This window comes from Rhodnius prolixus, unplaced genomic scaffold (genome assembly GCF_049639745.1).
Source record: "Rhodnius prolixus isolate KJV_2025 unplaced genomic scaffold, Rpr scaffold_19, whole genome shotgun sequence".
Classification (NCBI taxonomy): domain Eukaryota; kingdom Metazoa; phylum Arthropoda; class Insecta; order Hemiptera; family Reduviidae; genus Rhodnius; species Rhodnius prolixus.
The window spans coordinates 2355484-2383249 of record NW_027411584.1 but is presented as its reverse complement, the minus strand read 5'-3'; the positions used below and the strand labels follow the sequence as shown (position 1 = coordinate 2383249).

The 27766-nt window shown below is 34.9% G+C and overlaps 1 protein-coding gene and 1 long non-coding RNA gene across 2 annotated transcripts in view; both read right to left on the bottom strand.

The window, feature by feature from the left end:
* Window positions 1-27766, bottom strand: part of LOC141448344 (uncharacterized) — a 430320-nt gene that overhangs the window by 381454 nt on the left and 21100 nt on the right. The gene's annotated exons all lie outside the window — the stretch shown is intronic.
* LOC141448339 (uncharacterized) lies at window positions 419-27286 on the bottom strand. Its single transcript, XR_012454965.1, has 2 exons — window positions 19278-27286; window positions 419-1601 (listed from the first exon to the last, which is right to left on the bottom strand). It is a non-coding gene; the product is annotated as an uncharacterized lncRNA (long non-coding RNA).

The window sequence follows — 27766 nt, the reverse complement described above, 5'->3', positions numbered from 1 at the left end:
TCTTAGCATTGCGGGTCTAGTCTCTTAACCGCTCGGCTACCGGGATCACCCTGTATATATTTTTATACGCAGATTGTAAATTATTAACTAAAAGAGAAGAAAGAAATAATTCAAATCTGATACTTTTTAAAGATACGATATTAAATAAAATTTGCCTAAAGATTCGCCTTATTAATTGTATTATCACCCTCTAAAAGCTTTAGCCAATGAGTCAAAACAAAGAGAAAAGGGCCAAATGCTCAGTACAGAAATCTTATTAAAAGGGTTTCCCTGATCGGTAGGTCGTTTCTTTGAGGCTATTTCCTGTAGACATAGATGTGGGCAAGAGAAAGAGAAAGGTCTATAAGTGGCGAAACAAGTGTATATTGCAAGCGAATCAAGAATTGGGTATGTCGGCTAAGAAAGTCTCTTTTCTTTCTTTTAAAAAAAAGAAAGAGTAGGTGAAGGGTATACAAAAAGGGCTCGGCAACACTTACGAGGAGAGGTCAAATAGGATTAGCAGGTGAAGGAAAGGGAGAGAGTAGGGATGCTGGAATTGGGATCTCCAAGGTCCACAAAGCGAAACCATTTACAAGAATCTCAGCTTCTTTTTCTCCCGCGGTAAGAAGGCCTGGCAAAAAAGGAGTTCCCATCTAATCCCGGGCAGATTGGGTTCAGCAAGGCCACTCACGCAAAAAAGAAACAGGGTTCGGAACGCGACAATATCCCCAGTTCTTGCTTGCTCTTCCCTGTTTTTCCCTCCAAACTTCTTCATTTCATTCAGAACTTTATCATCCATGAATCTGTTTAAAACATCCTCACATGACTTCCTCTTACCGCTATTCACGCAAGAAACTTTTCTAGAAACTTACTCTTTAACCTGTGTGACGTGTGTACGTACTCGTCAAACCAAATCTCTATTACGGTACGTTCGACGTGTATACTCGTTGTGAAAAATATAAAATTGCCAATAACTCCAAAAAACTCAAAATTTTAATAAAATACAATAAGAATTTTATTTGGTGGGGATGTTTCCTTTATCTTGCCAATAGAACTGCGGTGGGAGCCAGCCAAACGGATAGGTGGTTGGTAAAATTTTTGGTCTCCGCATTAGAGATTGGGGAATTACGCACACAAATGGAAGCTCTCAAACCCTTGTGCCTCAAACTTAGATAGAGGTCCAGACCTCAGTACGAGCATGATTTCATTTTGCACAGAATTCAAAAAGCTCTTTTGAAAGAGCACAAAATGCTCTGGTAATCTCAAGCCCCAGAGAGATTGCAGAAAAAGTCGCTTGCAGTGACTATTACGACTATTCTAAACTCTTGGTTGTTTTGCCCGGCGTTCGATACGTGTATACACGCGTCATTGTCTTGATTTTAATTCCGCACACTGTGGGGGGCTTTTTTTAAAACTAAATTCCACGCTTAACTGGTTAAATGTACGAACCGAAATTCATTCAGACATTTAGACTCTCCTTTGTAGAATAAAACTCGCAGAGCCGTACAATATACTGAAATGATAGAAAGAACCAAAATCCCTCCCCAATATTTTTTAAATCTATTTTTATATTAATTACTTACTTAAAAAACATGTGGTATTGTTATTAACCAGTAACTCACCTGTAACAAAAGAGAAAAGAGAACGTTAAGTAATTACTCAATCTCTCGAATCAATATGTATTTGAACCTACCAAGCTAAGGTTTTTGTTGGTAACAATTTCTCCTTAATACGTAAATATGTATGTTCTCTTTTATTCTGTACTTAGTACTGTACTGTACTATGCTAGACTGAAAACAGGCTATGCAAAGTCTTTGGTTTCGAAAATTTAAAAAAGAGAGAAGATGACTCACATTAAACTACCACAGCTCAGGCCACTGACTAAACCAGGGGTCCCCAAACTTTTTACACAGGGGGCCAGAGTTCACTATCCCTCAGGCCTTTGGAGGGCCGGGCTATAAAACAAACTATTTTAAAGTAAAAAACGGAAACAAATAGAATATTTCAAATAAAGAACAAGTAAATTTAAATCAACAAACTGCTCACAGTATTTCTGTGGGAATTATGGACCTGCTTTTGGCTAATGAGATGGTCCAATGTCCGGTTTAGTTATAGTGCTTTGCCTTTCTTCCTACTTCTGGCTGTTATTTTACACTGTTTTCGGAGCCGTGACGCGTCCGTCCCGCGTCACCGGAAGTAGTACTGTACATGAGCGACGCACCGCCACCAATGAAAGAGATGCCCCTTCCGGAAGTACGGTGGGGGGCCGGATAAATGTCCTCAGGGGGCCGCATGTGGCGGACCGCACTATAAACCCTGGTCTACACTCTGAGAGTGTCAGCGTAGATAACAGTGTTGCCAGGGAGTTTACAGGAAGTCTAGAACCCAAGAGGAAGTAGGTAAAAAAATCCATTTAACACTTCACTGAATTAAAGTTATTTTGCCGAATCCAGAACTGTGACAGAGTTAATTAGTATAAAAAAATACAAAAAAAAAAAAAGAAAAAAAAAAGGATAACAGAAGCGATATGAAGGCGCACGCAGGAAACCTGTCCTGACAGGTTTTTATCCACACATCACGTAATAATTCTCAGTAAAATATATTTTCTCGCCGTAAAAAAAAAGTAAAAGAAACTTTGGTCGCCGTTTAAGCGCTCTAATTGTGAACTCCCATCAATAGTTTATAATAAGTTTAAGCTACTAATTGACCCTGGCTAGAACTTGAGCGAGAACTTTAGATACTAAAGTCCACCCCTAACTTCATTTCGTCATCCTTTCTTCTTCCGCTGCGTATAAAGTAATTAATCAAGCAGGATCAGCGGAAGATAGAGGAACAGTTTAAGGAATTAACTTCCGTCAAAATATTATTTAAAAATAAAAATAATTTTTTTTAAAGTATTTAATGGGGGCCTTTAATTATTTAATTGGTGTCAATTTTAATTGAGTTCTTTTTCCTTCCTTTTTATTGGCTACGGGTAAAGTTTTGTCAACGTTCATTTATTAGAAGATAACTTTGTTACAAACAACTTTCCAATTATAGTCATGGGACTTAATAAATGACTAACTTTTAAGTTAGTTGAATTGTCTTTGGTTATTTAACGATACTTAAAAAAAATAAATAAAAAATAAAAAGAAAAAACCTGGTTGCGAACCCACGAAGACGGTTTCCACTATTCGCAATTTACTTAATAAATTATTTTAAAAAGATTTATGCAGAGAAAAAAAACAAGAATTGAAAAAGACCCAAAATTAATACATTAAATTAAAAATTTGAACACTGCGGATATTTCGGTTTTGAGATTATGGTAGAACCAATCAGAGAAAGATATCTTTTCGAACTCTGAAGGGCCAGATAAATCGGGTATTTCCGGTACAAAAAAAAAAAGAACTCCGAATAACAGCAATACTTCCTCTTACGAGGAATTAGAGAAAGAGAGAAGAAATCTGTTGTGAACACTCTCATGACTTCCTCAAAACCCCCATTTTGAATTTAGAATTTTGGTAAGTTGACGTCTTACGCAGCCACCAAGGAGGAAATATTTCTTTACAGGAAGTTACGACGTCACACCTCTTTACAGGAAGTTACGACGTCACACCTCTTTTCACAACCCTTTTTAGAAGCGATATTACTTGTGATTATAAAAGTTTAGTACCACAAGTATTAAGAGGCATAAGTCCATGTTTAAATAATAAAAAAAAAAACCTATGAAGTCTGGAACAAAATTGAGGGAAACTCCAAGGAAGCGTACGCACGCTAAATTTCCTACAGAAACCGGACATTTTACTGTCACAGTTCTTTGCATAGAGCTTAACTTCCTTCCTCCCACAAGAGGCCCTGCCTAAAAAAAAACTATGAAACTTTTTTTGCATTGTGAGTAAAAAAAAAAAAAAAATAAAATATTAGAACTGTGTTCAATAAAAAAATCAATTCTACAATTTGGTAGTACTGATTAGTTTATTTTTATCGATATAAAAAGGTTGGTTCGATTCGTTTGCTTTTGTTTAGCATAATGTTTGCTCACAAATTACTGCCTTCTCTTTCAGGCAAACAATAAGCAGAAAACCAGCAATACACGCACCAATCACAAACATTTAAATTAACATAACAAATGAACAAAAACCTGAATTCTAAAAATAAAAAATAAATGATCTGCATTTTAACAAAGTTGAGGTTATTTTTTTTTTTTTTTTTTTTTTTTTTTTAAATAAATCGATTATTATAAGAATATTTTGACAATGCAGACAACGTAATAAAATTGTTCTACTGTCAAAACAAAAATAAAAAAGTTAAGTTGATGGCAACACTGTTTGTTAAAAAAAGAGAAAAAAGAAGTTGGTAGTATTTGATGAAGAAGTTTAGACAAGGAATGGCGGCCCAGTTAAGAATAAAAATTGAAACACGTCTCTTATTAGACAAAAACTATTTACTGTCCAAGTTCATCCGGGCATTCAAGTGTCCAATTCAGAAGGGGGCTTTAGTAACAGTTTGTTTCAGTTTATAAAGTTTTAATTGTTGTCTCTGTCTGTCAGTCTGTCCGTTCACAAACTAAGCGAACCTGTTTGTGAGTGGAATTTCCTATTAGTTTTTTTTTAACTAATTTTACTAATTAGATTAGTTGTCCAGAGTTTTCCCCTCTCTAAAAACAGTATACACTCTTATACCGACCTGACAGATGTAGGTTAGTCCGACAAAGTCCGACTACTGCGATCTAAAAGTTTATATCAACAGACCGTTCTGTGCACAGGGTTTATGCTTATAATGTAGAAGGTCTTGGAGTTGTCTTAATGTATAGTTTATGCTGTAAAAATGTAAAACCAGGTTTATACACTTTACACGACCTTAGGCGCCACGGTAGCCGAGCGGTTAAAGGCTAGACCCACAATGCTAAGATGTATTGTTGGTTTAGTGGTATCTGGGCCTTGGATTTTATTTAATGGTTAATATGAGAAATTTATTGCGAAGTGTGTTAGGCGGTTATAGGCTAGACCCGCAAAGCTAAGATGTATTGTTGGTTTAGTGGGTTGCACTATAACAAAAAGCGCTGACAGTTTGTCATATTATCAATGGCAAAGTATTTAATTTATTCCTCAGTTTTTAAAGTAATATTGAGGAGGCAGTGTTATTTTTGTAATTCGAGTATGCCGACACAGGAAACGGAAACTAGCACACAGAGCATGCATTTTCCTTTTTAATCTTCAGTCTTCAGGAAATCTCAATACAAGTGGAAACCCCCCCCAAAAAACTGGGATCTGCAGGAATGCAATGCTGCATGATCCTTACGAGCAGTCGAAGATAAAAATCTCTATCAAAGCAAAATTGCAAAAGTTTTCTTAACTAGTAGATTTTAAAAAATAAAATAATAATCTCTCGTCTAAAACATCACCAGCATCCTAGTTAATCTGCATATTTTAGTAATAAATTCTGAGTAAATGGCTGGTTTGATAATCAAAGCTATAATTGCCGACAGTTTGAAGTTCCGAGCTTTAAAGCTCTAAATATAAATAACTATGAAGCCACCGCCTCTTGTATCTAAAAAAAAAAAAATACAAAGGGAGCAAAAAAGGTGTTAAAATCGATGTATTACAAGTGGAGATCAGTTGTATCAGGTAGAGGGGGGGGCGACAGAAATTTACATACGAGATAATATGAAATTAGTCCTACAGAGCACGCTCCTTCTGGCTACATTACTTCCTCTGTATATAACGTAAGAAAAAATAACCAATCTAATTTTAAATAACTCAAAACAGATTCACGCACAAACTGGGAGAACTGTCTCAAAATGGGGCGACCCCAAAATGAAAAGGTTTGCGGGGGGTGGAACTGAATTGACTCTACTCACTCAGTGTTTCTCTTACTAAAGTTCTGAACTCGAAACTTAGAGTCATATGATTTAATTCTTATTACTTTAGAAGAATCTACTCACATCCTCTGATTAAAGGAGTACCCTTTATAGAATTGTTTTAAAAACATATTTTTCTAGAAGAAGTAGATTTATGTGTTTGTAATCAATCAATGCAAACAATTGGATTATTTTGTTATTTAAAGTAAGATTAAGATTCTAATGGGGTGGCCTCAAGGTCTACGCCACTGCGACCCCTTTGGAACTATTGGGGCTCCCCTCACTCTAATCAGGCTCTTAATTCTGGAGAGCGGCTCCCTGGTAAAGCTCCTCAAGCCTAGGTTTTTCACTACCTGAGGAGTAAACAATCTTAGCCAGACTAGCCACTCACACTGACACAACATTACCGTGCCGTTACCTCCTGATAGAACCTACAAAAGGCTATCATCCACCAGGCCCATGCGACGCATGTGTTTTCTGAGCCTGCAGTGGCCCAGTTAATAGGCCTACAATTATCCTTATAGCCCCACACGGTCTTGACGGATTAATTCTGCAGTCAGCCTCAGCGAATAGCCCGTTATGAACTCATTCGCCTGGCAAGCCACCACTCCTGAGACCTAGTCTGCACCCATAGTTTAATGGCTGCAGTCTTAAGACACTTGGAGGCCCCAGAATATGTCCCGCAGAGCCTTTATGTCCTGAATGAACCAGGCACCAGGGCCAGGTTATTTAAAGTAAAGTACCATCCCTTTTTTGGGAGAAATCGATTTATCTAAAAAAAAAATCGATCCTAACTTTCTCAATACTCAAATAATTCTTTGCAATCGAATTTTTTTTTTTTTGTATTCTTAATCTCAGAGGAGTTAATTTTTCGCCCTCCAATTTGAATAGAGCGGCTTCATAGGAGTCGTTTGTGACTCGACCAAAACCACTCTGTTGTTACCTAAGATAAATACCAAATTTAAATTGGATGTATATTTAAAGTAGATGCATACACACTAACCCAGAACTATTTGAGATAAAACCACTTTTACGAACTCAGGGGAGATCTCAAAAAGAGGGGGTTATTTCCGGTAAAATCACAAAACCGGAAATCTAATGTGAGTAAAAGGGTATTTCCGGTTAACCGAATTTTTTTGTATTATCTGGATTTTTTGTTTTGTTTTTGTTTTCCTTTTAATTCCAATTAATCCTGGACAGAAAGGAAGCGAATGAAACAACCCCCCCGCAAAATAATTATTAGATTTTGGAATATCGTAAGATGATGAATATTTTTACTTCGCACATTATCAGATAATTTTAATACGCTTCTAGACTTTTTTTACTTTAAAAATAAAAGACTCCAAAAGAATTTTCTCACCAGTATGTAGTAAGAGAGAAAATAAAAATCTATTTTCTTATTGATTACTATTTTTCAAGAGAAATTTTCTTTGAATTAAAAAAAAAAAATTAACGAGACACCCCACCCTAATAATAAAAAATTTCTAAATATCGATAAGTTAGCTGGCCATTTACAGAATCCTAGGCCCGCAATGTGGGGGGGATATTGCGTTCTATTTCTGAGATTTACGCGACTATTTTCCACAGTTTCCCTTCTATTTCCCATATTTCCCACCTTTTGCCTCTCTTTCGCATGAATACACTTCCAATATAATAGGGTATTACAGGAGGCGGCGATAAAGTGAGAAATATTAGATATTATTAGTAGCTATATTTTAGATATTTTATATGCGACCCTTTTTTTTTTTAGCATTATATTGCAATATATAACGGTATTTTGGTTATTTAAAGTAAATTACGATCCCTTTTTAGAGAAATCGATTTATCTAAAAAAAAAATCGATCCCACCTTTCTCAATACCTACTATTAGATAATTCTTTGCAATCGAAATTGAAATTCATACCAAGTGAAATATTATTTATTATATTTTATTCAAAAATTTAATTATTTGGGGAGGGGGTACATTAAACATTTCATCACATGAAACTTTATTTACTGGCCCTCTTAGTGATACCTAATTTAAATATCAAAATTTTAAAACGTTATTCACCTTTTTTTGACACACAAATTAAAAGCGCCACAAAAACATTGCTGGCGGGAAACTCAGTACAGTGAAAGGATAAAAGGTCGCCTTTACTGTTTTTCCGCGACCTTTAAATTGTCTAATAACATTTCCGTCAGCTGTTGCAACTAAAACTGATTGATTGATAGTCGCAATTAAAAACTTAGTAAACTTCAAATAAATTACTTTTGTTTCATTTATTTACACGACTACTTCCTTTTAAAGGTAAAAAAAAAAAAAAGTTTATACGTAATATTTACAAAAAACTATGCAAAAGTTGAAAAGGTCATCTAAGATAAACGTATTACTACATGCAGTTACATTTAAATGTATTACCATTGTTATTACGAATGTAATTTAACATTATTTTTTTTTACTACGAAGCTAATTAAGGAATAATGGTATGCATGACGTCACCAAAACCTGTACAATAACTAATTTTTATAATTGAATGTAAAATATAAGGACAGCATCATTTAGTAAAGATAGTGATTTATTTACTCAGGACAAAGCGACAATTCGTACATAAAACTAGAAGATTTATGTAAATTAAAAGGCAACTAGTGGTCATTAGTTCAGTTTCATTTTACCAGGAAGTGTTCTGTAGGATATTGATGAGGTTGTATAGAGTGATCTAAGCGCATTCTATGTGTATATTTTTTAATGAGATCTGGGCAAAAGTTACGATTTTATTTATTTATTTACTTGTATTCACTGGAATTGTTATGGTTTTTATTTTTATTCATTTCCGGTTATTGTCTGGCATGAAGAAATATTGCAATCGTGCAAATCTTAATGTTGAGGAGTTCTTTTTTCACCGGAAGTACCCATTTTGGGGCTCAATGAAAAAGTAGTTTACTGGAAAATGGGGTATGAAAGTGGTGTGCGCCCGGATGTAGATGAACACTGGCCCAAAATACATCCAGAGGTCCGTGAATTTCCGGTATATAATACGTGTATTTCCGGTAAAAACTTGGAAATAGGTTTTTAATTGATCGCAACAAGGTTAAAATAAAAGGTAGTTATAAAATGAACATTTCATGAAATTATTATGTAATGAAATTAACAACGTAAAAGTAGGGATTGGATTAGCCGAGTGGTTAGGGAATGCTGGATTGCAACGCGAAGGTTACGGGTTCAATTCCAGCTGCTGGCCCTTTAGATTTTTTTCTCTTCAAAAAAATAAAATAAAATAAAAGTAATGCTAATAAAAATAAAAACTATAAAAAAGAAAACCAAACTAAGAAATGAAGAAAATAAAAAGAAAAACAATTAAAAGAAAAGTTTAGAGAAAATGTGGAAAAGTGTCAGTGAAAATTATTTATGAGCTTAACTAAGGCGCAAGGAAAACTACCTAATAAAGTTTGACAATAAAAAAATATAAGAATGTAATAAAAAAAAAAAAATAAAATAAACTGACATCGTTTCAATACTGCCCCGCCCCTAACAATTTTTTTTTTTTAATTTTATAGCAAGCAATGAAAAATGTTCACCAAGAATGGAAATGTTTATGTCAGAATAAAAATAAAGAACTTTCTAAATATAATAAGAGAAATTGTTTTAGACATTTATTCTTATTTTTATTTTCTCTTACTTCCGGTAAAAATGAAGGTACTTAAATCGGGGACCAATTTTCTGGAAAACTGATACGTCACAGCTGATTTTTTCCTATCAAGTAGCCCTTAATAAATATTACACACGAATAAAAAGTCTTGTAAGACTTGAAATAAGGGGACTTAAATAAAAGTAAACCAAAAAACTATAATCATTGCGAAATCCAGTCTCCCAGCAAAGCCGTACAACTTAAAGACCATCTCAGGACAAAAACAAAAAAACACGTACTAATTTAAGAAACTGTGCAGATCTAAAATTAGAATTCTAATTTTAAAGTCGAGAGAGACAGGAAGGAAGGAGAGGGAAGAGAAGCATTCTTAGTACTTCCGTCAGGCAATAAATCAAGCAAAGTGATGTAACCCGCTGGCATTTTTTCTTCAAGATTCCCCCCTTTAAAAAGACGAAAACGTCTAATTAGCATAATTTTCAAATATTTTCCTTACGCATATATTTAATTTAATTATCTTTAATAATTGAAAATTATCCATTTTATAAACAATAAAATTTGATTTATTTCCTAAGATATATATAATTAATTAAAAAAAAAACAAAACTATGCTACCACTCACCCGACTTACTCTCAATAGTTCCAACTCAATAATATCCTTCAAAAATCGAATATTTGACCCCTGAAGATGGTCTAGTCTCTAAATTGAAAGTTTGGTAAAAAAAATAACAAAATTATGACTGAAATTGGAAATAACCTTAGCAGTTTAGAACCGCATATTAAATTGTAATGTAAATAACTAGAGGGAACCCTACCTCATATCCTGTCACTACCATTAAATACGAATTTTAACAGAAATCCTTGATTGAAATATTTCCGGCTGAGAGAGCACATCATTGACCGTAATGATATTTGAAATAAAATAAATATTTAAAAAATGAGTCTAAATGTAGGCACAGGTGATTCAATTCAATGACTCATTTGAACAACATTACCCGAGGCCAGTTTAATATTAAACTTTTAGAGTTTGTTTGTAATAAGGTCTGTCACCTGGCCAATTACACTCGTTACAATTTCCTGTCTACACTTGCATATATTTGTTTTTTAATTACTAGCGATTTTTATTTATTTATTTCATTTTAATATTTAAATAAAATCCAAGGCCTCTAGACCGGGGAATCGAACCCACGAAACCAACAATATATCTTAGCATTGCGGGTCTAGTATCATAACCGCTCGGCTATCGTGGAGCCTACTTTTTTTAAACAAAATCCTTTAAACGTAAATGCCACTTTTGATTAATTCCGATTTTTGTAGATTTTTCTGGGAAATGGCTACAACGATTTTCTCTAAACTTGGTATTCTTATCGCCACTCAGCAGGAAATACTATCGGAATATCTCGAAACCAAAAATATCGCATGATCGCTTTGTTCTCCTAATCTTGGCAAGTATTAAATGCACAACATTCAGAAAATGTATTTTTACTTAAATTCAAGAAAATTCACCATTCAAAAAGGAAAATTTTGGTTTTCATGTTGTAAATGGGAAAATGTCAGATAAAGTGGGACTTTTATTTTTTCCATCTTGGAGAGTTAAAGAAACTCTTCTAGATAAAGTGAGAGGAAAATGGATTTTCTTTATGTATGGAAAAATTCTTGTCTATAAATGTGAAAGAAAAGTTAGAATAAGAAGTGACAGTTACTATGTGGTACTGTATCGCGATCCAATGGCCGGGAAAATAATCATTTTTCTCTGATCATCTATTTTCCTCTAGTTGACATTTCTAGTTTCTGTTCATCTATCTTTCGATTTATTTATTTTAGTTTATAATATTGGACATTTGACTTTCTCTTACTCAACTAAGAGGAAGTATTGCAATCGTGCATTTTAATCGATACCAAATATCAATCTTTGGAAACATCCGTATTCAGGTTTTCGTGAGTACGTAAAAGAGATGTAAAAGAGTGCAATCGATACCAAATATCGATCTTTAGAAACATCTGTATTGAGGTCCTCGTGAGTACGAAAAAGAGGTGTAAAAGGGTGCAATCGATACCAAATATCGATCTTTAGAAACATCTGTATTGAGGTCCTCGTGAGTACGAAAAAGAGGTGTAAAAGGGTGCAATCGATGCCAAATATCGATCTTTGGAAAGATTTTTCCGTATTGGGGTTGGTAAAAGCGTTTTTTTTTTTCCTACAAAATGGTCATGTTTGTCTGTCCACAGTCTGTCTCATGTACGAGAGTAACCACAACTCAAAAGCAAAATAATCACAGGAAGTCCCAATTAAATATTTTGCTTTTCGTACAATCAGGTGATGCGAAATAAGGTTTTGGTCCAAGTACGAAAAATTTTTTCAGCTTTTTTTTCTTAAGAATATTTCCATATAATGTGCCATTTCTTTAGATTTTACTTCCTTGCCAACTATCTAATAATAAGCAATAATTAGTGAGACTTACTTTCCCAATTCAAGGGAAAAATCAGCAGCCCGGAAGTGCCACGTTGCTTTGTCAGTAACTGAAAATCTTTGCATCCATTTCCGGAGAATCTCAAATAGAAAGAAAGCTTTAGTAATTTGGTGCTTCCGGTAAGTCACGATCTTACGAAGCACCATCGAAATAAGTTTCAACTTCATCTGATTTTACATAATTTTTTTCTAAAAAAAAGAAAAAACTTTTTCAGCACCCAAAAGACGTCAAAAAAGATCAAAACCTAATTTCTAAAATTAGGCGTAATCTGAACGCTTCTCAGATAAGAGATGATAAAATCTGAATGATAAAATTGATTGTTTCGTAACCTAAATCAATAATATTACGTAAAATTGATTAATCTTCAGCTACATAAATTACTAGCCTAGTGAAATTACATCAATATTTATCTTCATATTAATTGAATTCATGTTTTGTACGTACATAAAATTTTTTAAAAAGGTACATAGGTAGCATTTACATATTTCTTTTTATACATACATCCCACTATAGTATATGTTACTAACTGCACAACCATATTTATTAAATGTGCCATATATGTCTATATACTTATATAAATCTTATTTATTGGAGGTCACTTATAGAGTAAAAACTATTACCTGAGTTAATTATTGATCACGCGTGGTTACAATATTAAATACACCGTGCAGTTTATTACAACATTGCATGGGATTGCCAACAGTAACATTTAGAAACAGCTGCTTGGATATTCATTTGAACACGTAAAACTTAATGAAAATGTAAAATACATTAAATACTTGACAATGTGTTGTAACTTGGAAATACTAATATCTGATGCGATAAAGTCATACGATTTCCTGAAAAATGTAAGCAAAAAAAAATGATTTCAACTATTTTGTGCGAACAAAGGAGGCGACAAGCAAACATACTTTACTATAAATTTCTCATATTAACCATTAAATAAAATCCAAAGACCTAGAGACCGGGGAATCGAACCCACTAAACCAACAATACATCTTAGCTTTGCGGGTCTAGTATCTTAACCGCCTAACATACTTTACTATAAATTTCTCATATTAACCATTAAATAAAATCCAAGGCCTAGACCAGGGGAATCGAACCCACTAAACCAACATTACATCTTAGCTTTGCGGGTCTAGTATCTTAACCGCCTAACATACTTTACTATAAATTTCTTATATTAACCATTAAATAAAATCAAAGGCCTAGACCAGGGGAATCGAACCCACTAAACCAACAATACATCTTAGCTTTGCGGGTCTAGCCTATTTTTTTTTTTTTTTTTTATTTTATTTAAGATATATTTACAATTTATATGTTACATACAATAAGAAAAAAATACAGCATGGTACTCCGTACCGTCTGCCAGGAGTTTTAGTTTGTCAAAAAACATATCTTAATTTCATAATAATAAAAATAAATTAACCCACAATTAAAAAACGTCTCTTCTAGATGGAAATAACAAAAAACAAAGAAAACCTAACATTAATAATTAAATTCTAAAATCAAAAAATTCCTGTATTGCCCTGCTTTTATAACAAAATTATATAAACCTATTCAATTTTCTCCATTTAGAATGTTCATCAATTCCTCTTTTGACATATTTTCTTTTTTTAAAAACTTTTTCCCAAAGGATCTCAGGATAGGGCATACTGCTAGAATATGATAGATATCTTCTATTTCTCTCAGGCTGCACATTGAACACATCTGTACCTTGTCTAATTCAAATGGTTTATAATTCAAATATAACCGCCTAACATACTTTACTATAAATTTCTCATATTAACCATTAAATAAAATCCAAAGACCTACAGACCGGGGAATCGAACCCACTAAACCAACAATACATCTTAGCTTTGCGGGTCTAGCCTATAACCGCCTAACATACTTCGCAATAAATTTCTCATATTAACCATTAAATAAAATCCAAGGCCTAGACCAGGGGAATCGAACCCACTAAACCAACATTACATCTTAGCTTTGCGGGTCTAGTATCTTAACCGCCTAACATACTTTACTATAAATTTCTTATATTAACCATTAAATAAAATCCAAAGACCAGACCCAGGGAGTCGAACCTAATAAACCAACAATACATCTTAGCTTTGCGGGTCTAGTCTCTTAACCGCTCGGCTACCTTGGCTACAGTGGAAATGCACAAGTGCTAACTATTTTAAATTAAACGACAGCTGATTTATTGTATTATCAAATTAATAAAAACAGCTGTTGAATATTTTGAATAAATTAAACAAGATAGCCAACACGAAGGTATAAAGTGTTAACCATAATGAATACTAAATAATCCAATAATTCTTTTTTTGTTATAGTGTACATTTTACTTCTTCTAGTATACACTATGTGAATAGGTATATGTTTGTGAAAGCGGGTCCTCCCACACTATGGTAATCGTACACTTCACGAACACAAAGTGAAGCGAATAGTTCTGTTAGACTGGCTCGTACTGTTTTCATTTTTTAATTCTATATCTCACTATAAATGCACTATAACTATTGTTATCTTGATGTTAATAGAATATCATTTAGAATCAGAAACATGTTGATGTAGTTTTCAAAAAACATATGGTGTCGTACATTTAGTTTATGATAGTTTTACATATTTATAACTCGGTATTGTTTATTGATCATGTTATAACTATGATGTTCCCTATGGATAACTGGAAGAAACCAAAAGTCTAATGTGAACAATACACGACGGTATCGAGCCGCAGGAAGATTTTTTCACAAAGATAGCGTCAATTTTAGTAATGTTCCCTACAATAACAATGCTCCCTTTTGCCTGTGATAAAAGAGGAAGGAGTAATGAAGTCACAGGATGTGTCCCAACAATCCAATTACAGTGGCAGGTGAAAGAAAAAAGAAATGTAAGGATGTCTAGTAATAAGATGAAAAAATTTAATCAGATAAGAATTGGCAACATGCACATGTATATCCTAGCGTCACTATATAGATAGCATTACATGTTTTAAGAGAAAAAAAAAAAAATCACGTGCGTGAAATTGTTAAACTTCGAAATTACAGGGTAAAAACTACGAAGTCACAAAATTCCCACAGTAAAGCGGGACACTCCTGCTAAATCGATTTTCGAAATAAATCCTGTAAAATCGAATTGGGAATTTTATCTACACCTTACTAATATTTATACAGGCGATGTAGTTGCGTGTGACACCTTAAAGGAAGTTAATCCCTTGCCTCTACCCCAGAACCACCTTAAAAAGAATTTCCTGTAAGGAAAATGTTCCGAATAAACTCGAAAATTTGGGTGACCAGGGTTATTTCCGGTTGAGAAATTTTGATCGTTACCGGAAAACGGAGAAGTTCCGGTGCAAATTTTACTGTCAATGCTTTTCTTATCTAAAAATAGAATAGAATAGAATAAATATTTATTACAATAAATATATACATAAAATAAATACAGAAGTATAAATGTATTATACATTTTAACCTTCTTAACTAGTGAAGAAAGAGAAAAGTTAGGTGAGGAGGATTGGAATGCAGGGAAAAAAGGAGAGGAAAAACCTGCAGCTAGTGTAGAGAGTTAGAGAAGTATATGTAGGGAATAGAAGGATCTAGGAGGCTATGTGGCGGCAGAATGGATTGGGATGGCAGTCTAGGATAGAAAGGAGTTTGAGCAGACGATTTTGGATATAGGAGTGTACCCGGGGAATAATGGACGAAGCCTCCGTGGAGTGAATCAATACTGGTGCATCGTAGAGAGTCTGTTGCGCGAGTCTCAGAAATTTGTGTCTGTGTTGTCCTGGAGTTTCTTGATGTTACCTACTACAAGTCCAGGCGTAAAGCAGGCGTAGAGCAACATCGGCCTAATGACTACTTTGTAGAGGAGGAGTTTGTTGGGGGCACAGTCATTTTGGAGTCACTTGAGAGAAGAGGAAATAGCAGTCTTGTAGTCCAGTTTGCCTCTGAGTTTACTTTGTCCTGAACGTGGTGTAGTGAAAGTCAGTTTGTTGTCTAAAGTTAGGCCTAGGTGCTTAACGTGGGTAGACCATGGGATCAGAGAATTATTGTGTCTAATTTGTAGGACTGCGTTTGGTGAAGAGTATAGCGTTAGTCTTGACGTGGTTTATTTTAATTCTCCTCCTTAGGAGAATTACACACGTCATCTTAGAGTGCAGAATTTGGTCAGTCTGTCTATTGCTGCAAGAGTAAGTCTGTTGGTGATGGTGTCCATTCTCCAAGATGACGTGTATAAAGCCACGTCATCAGCATACAAGGCAAGGTTGACATAAGGAGGTTTTGGGGGAGGAGGATTTATGCTTTTCTTATCTAGTGATGTGGAGCTGGTTGGCCAGTTCTTTATTTTTGGATTTGCCAGTGTTCCTTCCTTTTAGAGTTACAGATGCCTTTTTTTGTTTGATGCTTTTTAGATCGCAAGCGCCACAAATATCTAATCAATCTTTCATCCAAGTAATTTAAATATTATTTGTTGCAATGCAATTGCGGATATTTCGGACTAAATTCCGTTCAAAAGACTGAGAAAAAAAAACTCTGAACCATTCAGAAACATCAAAGAAATAAACCAAGTCTAGTAGAATTGACGAGTCAGCAAAGACGATCAGAGAGGAGAAGAATTTGAGCACACAAATCAAATTCTCCCTCCCGCTCCAGCTAACCCAATTTATTAGCTAAATCAGTTGCAGAGACAAAATAAAAAAAAGAAAAACTATAAAAAAAATAAAAAAAGTTGATTCTAATACTAAGACGTCACACTAACTTGAGATCTTTATTACTTTGTCTTCTTTTAAAATTGACAACAAAAATGTCAACTTTGCTTTTCTGTCTCTTTTTAATGGTCAAAATGAAACAAGTCAAAAAAATTTATGATTACTGTCGCAAAATGCAAAGATATCAATGAAGATCTGAAGGAGATCTGGCCGTCTAGAGGTGGGAGAGAGAGAGATAGACTGGAAGTGAAACAAACAGCTTATTGAAAAATAAAAAAACAGCAAGATAAGCTGTAATGCTCAAAGCTTCGTCATGCTGTTTGCTGCTCTAAAGTTTGTTAGAAGCTTATCATATGGGGATGTTATTTTATTAAGAATATAAAATCTCTTTAATTAAAATAGTTCGCAGAATTGGTGTGTAAGATTTTGACGAGAATTATTTGCTAACGTTATGTGGTTTTTACTTCCGCTTGCCTCTAAACAAACGCCGTTGAAAGATTGAAAATGTGGTTAGGTTGGCAGTGCTGGGAGAAGATCGCTGATTTCCTCCGAAAATAGTACGCTTGTTTTGTAATATGTCCCTGACCAGTTTAGTCGTTTATAGTTTGGTGTTTTAAAAATTCCACTTCCTTTAAGTTATCGCCTGATAGATTGAATAATATCACAGCATCCCAAAAAAATGATTTAAGGCGCGTCAACATCTAAGGTTGCTGGCGCCCGGAGCTTTTTTCAGTGCACTGCCGGCCTAAGGACAGTGTTCTGTCGTTACAGACAACACTGTCCATCACTGGACAGTAAGAAGCTCCTAGGAAGAATAAATCTAAGGTACAGCAGCTGGATTCGAACCCGGGACCTCCGCGTGGGAGTCCAGTACGCTAACCGCATAGCTAATCCCTTCCCTAATATTTACTGTTAAAAAAAAGTTCAGATCTAACGTGATGGATCAAAAGAATTTTAAGTCCAGTTGATGCTGCTAACTCAGAATTTAATAAATTTCACAGTCAAAAATTTAAGGCAGGGAAGAGTACTAAGTACTGGAGGAACAGAACATCTCTCCCTAAAAAAAAAAGAACTTCGATTAAATAAAGTCCCCGGGATAAATGTTTCAAATAAAACTTGGACCAAAGTTCGGGTATCATTAAGTTGTTAAAGTTGACTATTCAAGGAAATGATTGGAACCCCCCCCCCCAAAAAAAAGAAGAGGAAGAAGCAGCTGAAAACAAAAAGTATTTCCGGTTGACTGCTTCAAAAAGCTTATTTCCGGTACCGATTGTGACAAACTTAACTGGCAAATCAATTTGAATGATTTCTGCGATTTTTTCTGCGACGCTGATCAATGCATACACAGACAGACAAACTGATGGGCAGGCAGCCTGTAAGAACGACGATCCACATACACGCAAAAGATTGCCGTAAAACCTTTTTTATTTTTTTTCGAACTCTGGGGACCTCAAACCAAATTATTTCTAGTGGAAGCTCCAAAAACTGATTCACTTTAATCAAAAAAAGAAAAATATATATTTTGGCAGGGGGGAAAAATGGCCATCTTTGCTTTGTGGGTCTCAAATTCAATTTATAATAGAATTTAAAACAAAAACAAAAAAATTGAAAAACTGAGAAAAATTGTGTGAGTCTATCAGAAAATTTAAAATATTTTGTTCCCTTCAATTCCTCCGTAAACACAAACTTAATCCTCCTTAATCCTTAATAGGCTAAAGCCTTGTTTTTCCCATTTTCCCAAAATTCCTTAAAACATTTCAAGAATTCCAAAAAAAAAAAAATTGACAGCAGCGCTTCTCTTCTCAAAGTTGTGGGAGTGAGTACTAGTAATAAATGACCATCATTTATTTAGGGCGTAAAAAGGTACACGAACGAACAAGAAGAAATTAGAGAGAGACAGCAATACCCAGGAACGAATTTATGATTGATGGCCTAAAGTTGAATAAGGTCACGCCAGTTTTAAAATTCTTTGGGTTCTTCTACCTCCAGGTGGATGGTAAATCAGAAATGGAGACTGCCGGGTGTACGAGGAAAGCTCTGAAAAAAAATTGTATTCCGTACCATAAGGTTGAGGAAATTCCCAAGAAGTACAAATGAATACCAGAGTTTCAAGTTTCATGTCCTCCACACTGAAATGTTCACGAGGAATTAATATGCATTGTGGTACTGGGTTCGATTCCCGGTCTTGACCTTGGATTTTATTTAATGGTTATTAAAAGAAATTTGTAGTAAAGTATGTTAGGCGGTTAAGAGACTAGACCCGCAATGCTAAGATGTATTGTTGGTTTAGTGGGTTCGATTCCCGGTCTTAGGCCAAAATTTTTTTTTTTTTTTTTTCGGCGCATCAACAGCTGAGGTCATTAGCGCCCGGAGCTTTTTCCAGTGCACTGCCGGCCTCCGGACAGTGTTCTCTCGTTACAGACAACACTGTCCATCACCGGACAGTGAGCTGTAAGAAGCTCCTAGTAAGAGAAAATCTAAGGGTCAGCTGCTGGATTCGAACCCGGGACCTCCGCGTGGGAGTCCAGCCCTTAGATTTTATTTAATGGTTAATAAAAGAAATTTACAATAAAGTATGTTTGCTAGTCGCCTCCTTCCTAATTGGTAGTTGGACGTTAATCCCCGCCTGAAAAAATAGGCGATTACTTTACTACTTTACTTACTTTACTGGTTGAGGAACTACAACATCCAAATGAACCCAGCTATAATACAGAACATCTTGCTCCATAACTGCATTGACCCTTTTAGAGGGTTTCATCCTATTTCCTTCCGCCTTCAGAGTGCCCTAAAGAAAATTAGCTGGATAAATTATTCAATTAAAAGATATCGATCTATATGTTACACCTCCTGATTGGCTGAGATGCCATTATTCAAGGAAGATTTTTATTCACAACTACCAGCTGCTGGAGAAGAACATATCCTTCTATGGAACTCTCTTAGATCTTGGAAGTCATCAGGCAACTACAACTGTAGCGGATGCTGTCCAGGAAGTTACCAGTAAGAGAGACGCAACAGATCTTAAGATCGCAATGCCCAGTCAAAGCCTCTTCCAAAAATAAGGTACTAATGATTTTATTTCACCAAACAATACAAGTAATTACTGTACCATTATTACTGGTGACTGAATCATAGTTTCAAATAGGATGAAACAAATAACTGCCAGTTTCAGTCATGATATATTTTTATTATGCCACAGATTTCTGGACTAGGGACTAGGTCATCTTCAGGGCTGTGGAACATATTTACAGTGTGTTAACAATTATATTACCAATTAATTATATTACAATGAATATGTATAATGTAACGAAAATTTACAAAAATATTTACCTAAAATTGTCAATGTACTGTTTTACATCACTAGAGGGTTGGTGTGTCTTCTGTCGTGTCTGTTCATGGACTGAATGTGATCGGTCTGTGTGTGATATGTGTTTGGTTGTCGAGGAAGTCAGTGTTGCCAATTGTCAAGTATTTTTCTAGTAAGTTGGCGTATATGTTGTTTAAATTGTTGATGTCAGTTTTTGAAATTTAGACTGTTTTCTGTCTTTGATATGTATATCATTTCTAGCTCGGCATAATAGAAATATTATCATGACTACTGAAACTGGTAGTTATTTTTTTTCATCCTATTAAAAGTAATATCATAACAGAATCATGTATAATTTTAAAATTGCTCCGCTAAAAATCTATGCAAAATAAACTCCCGGTAAAGCTTTAAAATAAAAAAGATAAAATAGCAAGTTCCAATTGGTGGATAAATCAACAACCATACGTAGATACGGTAAATAAAGTTATTTTATATGGATCGATGCGACCATAAATTGTTAACAGAACATGGCCATAGCTCGCAAGTGTGAATTAGGGCCAGCCAGTAGGCTGCAATCGCCACATTATTCACGATATCTAGAAGGTCAACAGGTACCTAACGGTTATTTATGTACCTAATTTTAGTCATGCTATAGGCCTAATGTTAGGCAAATATGATAGTCAATTATATTTGCAATATTTTATTTGATATTTTAGTAATATCTAATAATAATATTTTTTCTTTGAGGACTGGATATGAATTAGGATTAAAAGATAATTTAATAAAAATTTTGGTGAAAGCATTTATTAGCTAGAATGGTGCATTTTCGGATTAACAGCTTCTCTAACTAATGATAGGTTGGAAGAACGTTGGACCTGCATAGAAATCTTGAATTCTGGATAATGGAGTAGAATATACTCCTTTTGGGATGAAACAGTTTAGAGTATTGTGGATATCCCAATTTTTCCGGCTCCACTTGCTTTCCAGGATTTTTACCCACAGAAAATGGGTATTCATGTCTTTGGTCTGGATTTATTCTTCCTAGGGGAATTCGGAGTGGTATCTCGCGTCTGGCAGTTGTTTTCTTTCTAATCTGCCAGCTCCCTGATCTCTAGGATTTCCCGAGTGGTTGCCAAGATTAAAGAAGTATATACCCTTCGAAAAAGAATCCCAATTTTGTAATTTGGGATGCCAATTCTGGAATAGGACTTGCTGATAAAAGATAGTAAAATCCACAATTTAATCATTACAAAACCAAATCAATAACCCCTACCACCTAGAGAATCACTAATTATCAAAGCTGGTGCCATCATGTGGAAAATGGACACAACTTAGTAACCAGAGTGTGTATGGGGAAATTTCCCCAATAGATAAAAGGGATGTTGTGTATTAGGATAATGTTACCAACTACAGTACTATGTACATATACACGGACAACACTATTTACATTATATATACAAATAGCCCTGCAGCTATGTAATGTACTTTTTATAGAATCTACGTAGATTACATAAGTAGATTACCATCTAAAAATGATCACAATAAATGTTGATGAAATCCAATTATATACTAGATTCACCTCTGAACACATGTGTGTTCACCTAGATTATACGTAAGCACTTAACATCTAAAATTATCTATTTTATCTAGAAATCTATTATTTCCAATCTATTATTTTTCACTTTAGACTTCAGAACAGACCATACAGGCTGAATACACCCACACAACTAACTATATAAACCTCTTTTCCATTCTCCAGGAACCTCGAAACGTGTATACATCCTGTGGAAACACTCAATGCAGAAAAATCTGCACACTTCCTGTTACGATAACGAACCCGGAAACTGTCCTAGGGGATCACCAAAGGGTGCAGTTCGTGTGGCTCTCGGAGACTGGATCTGGAGAGAGAAAGAGAGAGAGAGAGTATGAAAAGAACAGGAAGAGGAGAAGACGGCGTCTCACCTACTGTTTATTTGAGTTCCAAAAAGAGCGCAAAAAGAACTAGTAGGGAAATTCCTCAACCTCTTTAGTAGGGGAGGTTTCGTCTACTAGATCCAAAAAAAAGGGGATGGCACAATAAGCATCTTGTGGCTGCGGTGACGTCCAGCATAGGTCCCGTCTCACTTTTCCATTCTATTCTACGATAACGGAAGACTGCGAAAGAATATATTTTGAATTTTACTTAAAATGTAGAGAGAGAAATTGATAATATGAACTTTTGCAGGGACAAATCTCCTTTAAGGGTTGGTGGGACTGCTCTCTGGTATGTATTTCGCTAAAGGAAGCACTGGATTTTCGGGGAAGTGGAAGGGGGTTGGAGAAACAACGAACGGTAGTTAGATATTTGTTCAAGCGTGAAAGTGTTGTTGACATTTTAGAAATGGCGGTTCAAACTAAAACTTAATGTGGACTAGAAGTTCCCAGTAGAAATGCTAAATTTAGATTTTAATACTACGGCTAAATGTTTTGGGAAAGTTTCTAAACAAAATCTGGTGTTATCAACAGTGGCAGTTGGTGTTTAATAAAGTTGAAAAGCGCATGCGTATAGAATCGCTAATGTTTAGTTGGAAAATCTCTTTTGCACACTCACTCATTAGTTTGAAACATGAAATGCAAGTGGTGCGCTCATTATAATGTGCAGTATTCAGTATAAGCTTGTCTCTGGAGCAGGCCACTGTTCTATGTCAATATGTAATCAGAATAATGGCTCCCATGGTTACCGGGTTCTGAGTAACACCATCAAGGAGAGGAAACTTCTCCCCACCAAGGCTCCTAAATAAGCTACTAAATCCATTGGGAAACTAGGGATATATTTACCCTGTACAAGCACAGCCAGCTGAATTAGCACCACAACAAAGATACAGAAGAACTTGCAGCTGATAGTAAATATTGAAATGTCAGAATCCTGAACAAATGGAGCTAAATCTCGCCACTCACCAGTGGATGAAATCCCATGAAATCCTGAGTGTAGAATGCGACCCACACAGGAGATTCTCTTTCAGTTCAAATTCACAGGAATTTTGGCAACACATATAAATGATGTGTAAGAGACCTGCGAAGCTAATATGTTTTGTGGTACTGGGTTCGATTCTCGGTGTCTAGACCTTGGATTTTATTTAATGGTTAATGTGAGAACTTTAATAGTAAAGTATGTTAGGAGGTTATAGACTAGACCCGTAAAGCTAATATGTATTGTTGGTTTAGTGGGTTCGATTCCCCTGGTGTTAGGCCTTTGATTTTATTTAATGGTTAATATGAGAACTTTATAGTAAAGTATGTTAGGAGGTTATAGACTAGACCCGTAAAGCTAATATGTATTGTTGGTTTAGTGGGTTCGATTCCCCTGGTGTTAGGCCTTTGATTTTATTTAATGGTTAATATGAGAACTTTATAGTAAAGTATGTTAGGAGGTTATAGACTAGACCCGCAATGCTAAGATGTATTGTTGGTTTAGTGGGTTCGATTCCCCTGGTCTAGGCCTTGGATTTTATTTAATGGTTAATGTGAGAACTTTATAGTAAAGTATGTTAAGAGGTTATAGACTAGACCCGCAATGCTAAGATGTATTGTTGGTTTAGTGGGTTCGATTCCCCTGGTCTAGGCCTTTGATTTTATTTAATGGTTAACATGAGAAATTTATAGTAAAGTATGTTAGGCGGTTATAGACTAGACCCACCCGCAAAGCTAAGATGTAATGCTGGTTTAGTGGGTTAGATTCTCGGTCTTAGGCCTTGAATTTTATTTAATGGTTAATATGAGAACTTTATAGTAAAGTATGTTAGGAGGTTATAGACTAGACCCGCAATGCTAAGATGTATTGTTGGTTTAGTGGGTTCGATTCCCCTGGTCTAGGCCTTTGATTTTATTTAATGGTTAATATGAGAACTTTACAGTAAAGTATGTTGGGCAGTTAGAGACTAGACCCGTAAAGCTAATATGTATTGTTGGTTTAGTGGGTTCGATTCCCCTGGTGTTAGGCCTTTGATTTTATTTAATGGTTAATATGAGAACTTTAATAGTAAAGTATGTTTGCTAGTCGCCTCCGTCCACGACACCTAATTGGTAGTTGGACGTTTAGCCCCGCCTGAAAAAATAGGCGATTACTTTACTTTTAAATGATGTATAATTGGCTGAACCGCAGGAGTTCCCAGAAATGCTACTTTAGATTAGGAAGCCCCAATTTTCACAGGTAACCCTTTAAAAATCGATTTCCGTGATCCAGTTTTTTTTTTTGTCTCAAAGGGTCTCCCCAAAAAGAGGGGTTTTTCCTGTAAAAATTCAGGACACGAAAATCCAATCAGTCGCAATGCTTCCTGGTGTATGTCCCACGGGATATGAGAAAGGAGAAAAATGGTGACCAAGTTTAAAAAAAGAAAAGAAAAACGTTTAAGCTTTCACAACATCTAAAAGCTCCCAAATTATGAATAAAATTGATAAAGTAATTGATAAAGCATTGATTTTATTCAGATGATTTGGATGCTGTGATATTACACATCTATCAGACGATAACATAAAGGAAGTGGAATTTTTAAACACCAAACTATCAACGACTAAACCGGTCAGGGACATAACAAAACAAGCGTACTATTTTCGGAGGAAATAGTACGATCTTCTCCCAGCACTGCCAACCTTTTAAAATTAAATGATCTCACTCCTCCAAAAATAGAAAGATATTTAGAAATAAGAAATAATTTTTAATTGCTTTAAAATAAGTTCTAAATCCTCAGGATCTAGAGAGAGGAGTTCAACTAAAGAAATCTCCAAACAGTCTATCCTTTTTCAACATAAAGAAACAAGCCAAGATTAATGCGCCTAGTCCTGTCCAGCTTTCCTTTGGTCCAGAAGAGATAATCCTCCACTTTACTGCCTGCCACTGGTCTCCAGTAATTATCTAACCGGTTGTCAAGATGGTTGAGTGTGTATAAGTTAATTTGTGGAAGAAAATAACAAGATGAAATAACATTTAAAAAAAAATAAAAAGAAAAGAAATAAATTAGATTGTAAAAGATCTTGGAAATGATTGTGGAAACCCTGACACAATGAAGATCTCAGAGTTGCACTCGGGGAAGATAGATTAGATCAGCTGTTCACCTTTAATAAAGACGACCATACAGGTGACAACTTAATTAATAATTAGCCAAGAACAAATTAGCATAAATTCTGCAACCTGTTCTTTCGTAATCTCTCGAAAATATTTTGTAAACACTTTATTTTTTTACAGCAATTTACTGTAATAAAATTTTTCTTGAACACTTCTGGAAGAGACGTGACGTCATAGATCCCCTTATATCCCATTAAAAGCGATAGTACACTTATATCTCATAGATATTTAATATACAGAATATCTTAGTAGTATGAATAGAAAAATTACTAAACAAAGCTTTCGGAGCAGCCGTCTGGTATCTGATGACCAAGCTTAGCACTAGCGTGCCTTAAAAGCGATAGTCCCTACGAAAAATGTTCAAAAGCAAAAGGAAAAGACATTATGTTCCAAAGTACTGCAGCAAAACCTTGGGTGACTTCAAAGAAAAATTACAGGAAACGGAGGAAAAAGAAAAACACCTTTTAAACATTCCCACACTTCCTGTGGACTAAATATTTTTTCCAACGCAGAATTTCCACCAATGATATGAACACTGAGACTCAAACTCACAAATTTTTCTTATTATGCTGAATTATGCTGACCATAATGTCGAACAGACTGACAGACAGATACATCGAACGTGTATTTCCGTTTAAATCTGCATGATTAGTTATGTAACTTCCTGTCAATCCAGTAGAAAAATAAAGTAAAACTCGGTACAGCTGTTTTTCCCGGAACAGCTAGCATTTCCATTTCATCTTATATTTATTTTCCCTCCGATTAGTTATGTAACTTCCTGTCAATCCAGTAGAAAAATAAAGTAAAACTCGGTACAGCTGTTTTTCCCGGAACAGCTAGCATTTCCATTTCATCTTATATTTATTTTCCATTTCGGATAATGCACTTTATTCTCACAATTATGAAGGAGGAATAAGCACCATAAAATATACTTGGTATTTCCAGAATCTATCTCTATCTCTAAGAATCCCGCTTAAATAAAGTTTCTAAAAGATAGTAACCCGCACGATCAAATCGATGTTTCAATTTTCTTTCTTACAGCAAGAAAAAGTCAAAAGAGTGGCAGAACTACTCAAATCAAGAAGAAACTATCGATAATTTACTATCGAAAATAATCAACAGTTAGGCGCCAGGGTAGCCGAGCGGTTAAGATACTTGACCCGCAAAGCTAAGATGTATTGTTGGTTTAGTGGGTTCGATTCCCGATCTTTAAGGTCTTGGATTTTATTTAAAGGTTAATATGAAGAATTTAATAGTGAAGCTAGTCGCCTCCGTCCACGACACCTAATTGGTAGTTGAACGTTAAGCCCCGCCTGAAAAAATAGGCGATTACTTTACTTTAATCAACAGTTATGATGACGTTAAACTCCACAAATTTTACACTACCCTGAACAAGGTAAATAGATTTACTGAAAAAGTTGGTATGAAGAAACAAAAATTTGTTATTTGATCAATTTATTGATTGACTGCATCTCAATATTCCCAAAAATCATCAACTATCGATAATAGATTCGATAAAGTGAACTCTTTAAAAAAGGGAAAAGAAGTTACACGATACTGAAGTTAGAAATTACTTACTTAGGTAACAGCCAAGTAATTGCAGTTAAGTAACTCACCTGTAACAGAAGAAAAATGAAAATTAGTTATTATTTTAAATGAAAATTTTTATAATTAAACTTTTTTTAATTATGGAAATATTGCGGAGTTAGCAAATTAGTTTGTACATAACACGCAAATATGTGAAACAGAAAACAGGCAATGAACAGCAACATAACACACGACAAGGTCTTTAATTTAACATCACATTACGTAGTAAAAAAAAGGTTAAATATCATCAACATAGATGCACCATCATGGAAATGACTTTTAAGAAAGTGTGACGTCGTAGAACCCATTCTTAAAATCAATTTTCACGAAAAAGAATTTCATAAAAAGAAACGATAGATCACGAAAAAAAGTATTTAATTTAACATCACATTAGTAAAAAAATCACTGAAATGACTTTTAAGAAAGTGTGACGTCACAGAATCCATTCTTAAAATCAATTTTCACGAAAAGAAACGACAGATCACGGAAAAGGCTGGAAAAAAAAAATCAAGAAAAAGAAGAAATCGTTCACGAAATTTACATTTCCGGTTCAGTGATTTTTAGTAACAAGTTTAAACTTGCACAAAATTATGCTTTTGAGTGAAGCTTTTGCCTGTTACTCCGCTCCAGATGTGACGTAAAGCGAATTTTGAACGAATTTTTTGTGGATTTATCACACATTAAATGTTCTACCATTTATGCACGATCCATTACGCGTATTTCTTTTTTTTTCAAAAAATGTTCACGTAGCTTTATTTATGCGTAATTCACAGGAAGGGGAGTGAAGTAAGGCTTTCCTGTATCAAGTGCCATTTTAGATATTGTACCAAATTCCTAACCAAACCGGAAATACAGAAAGGTTTTTTTTTTCTTTCGTGTTATCTATAATTTTCAAGGCAGTTGCCAAATTGTACCAAATTTGGAGACAACGTGTGTGTGTGTCAGGCCAATCAATTTGGTTGGCCCTTCTTTCTCAATGAATACAATGAGTGGGGAGCTATGACGTCACCTTACTTTCAAAAGTTCATTACAGTGAAATCTTTATAATATTTTTGAAATCATCTACTCTTTTTTTAATCAATAAAATTTTAAGAAAAAATTTATTTTTATCCGAAATTGCGGTAACAGGAAGTGGGGCGAGTGGTTCACCAACAGAAAAA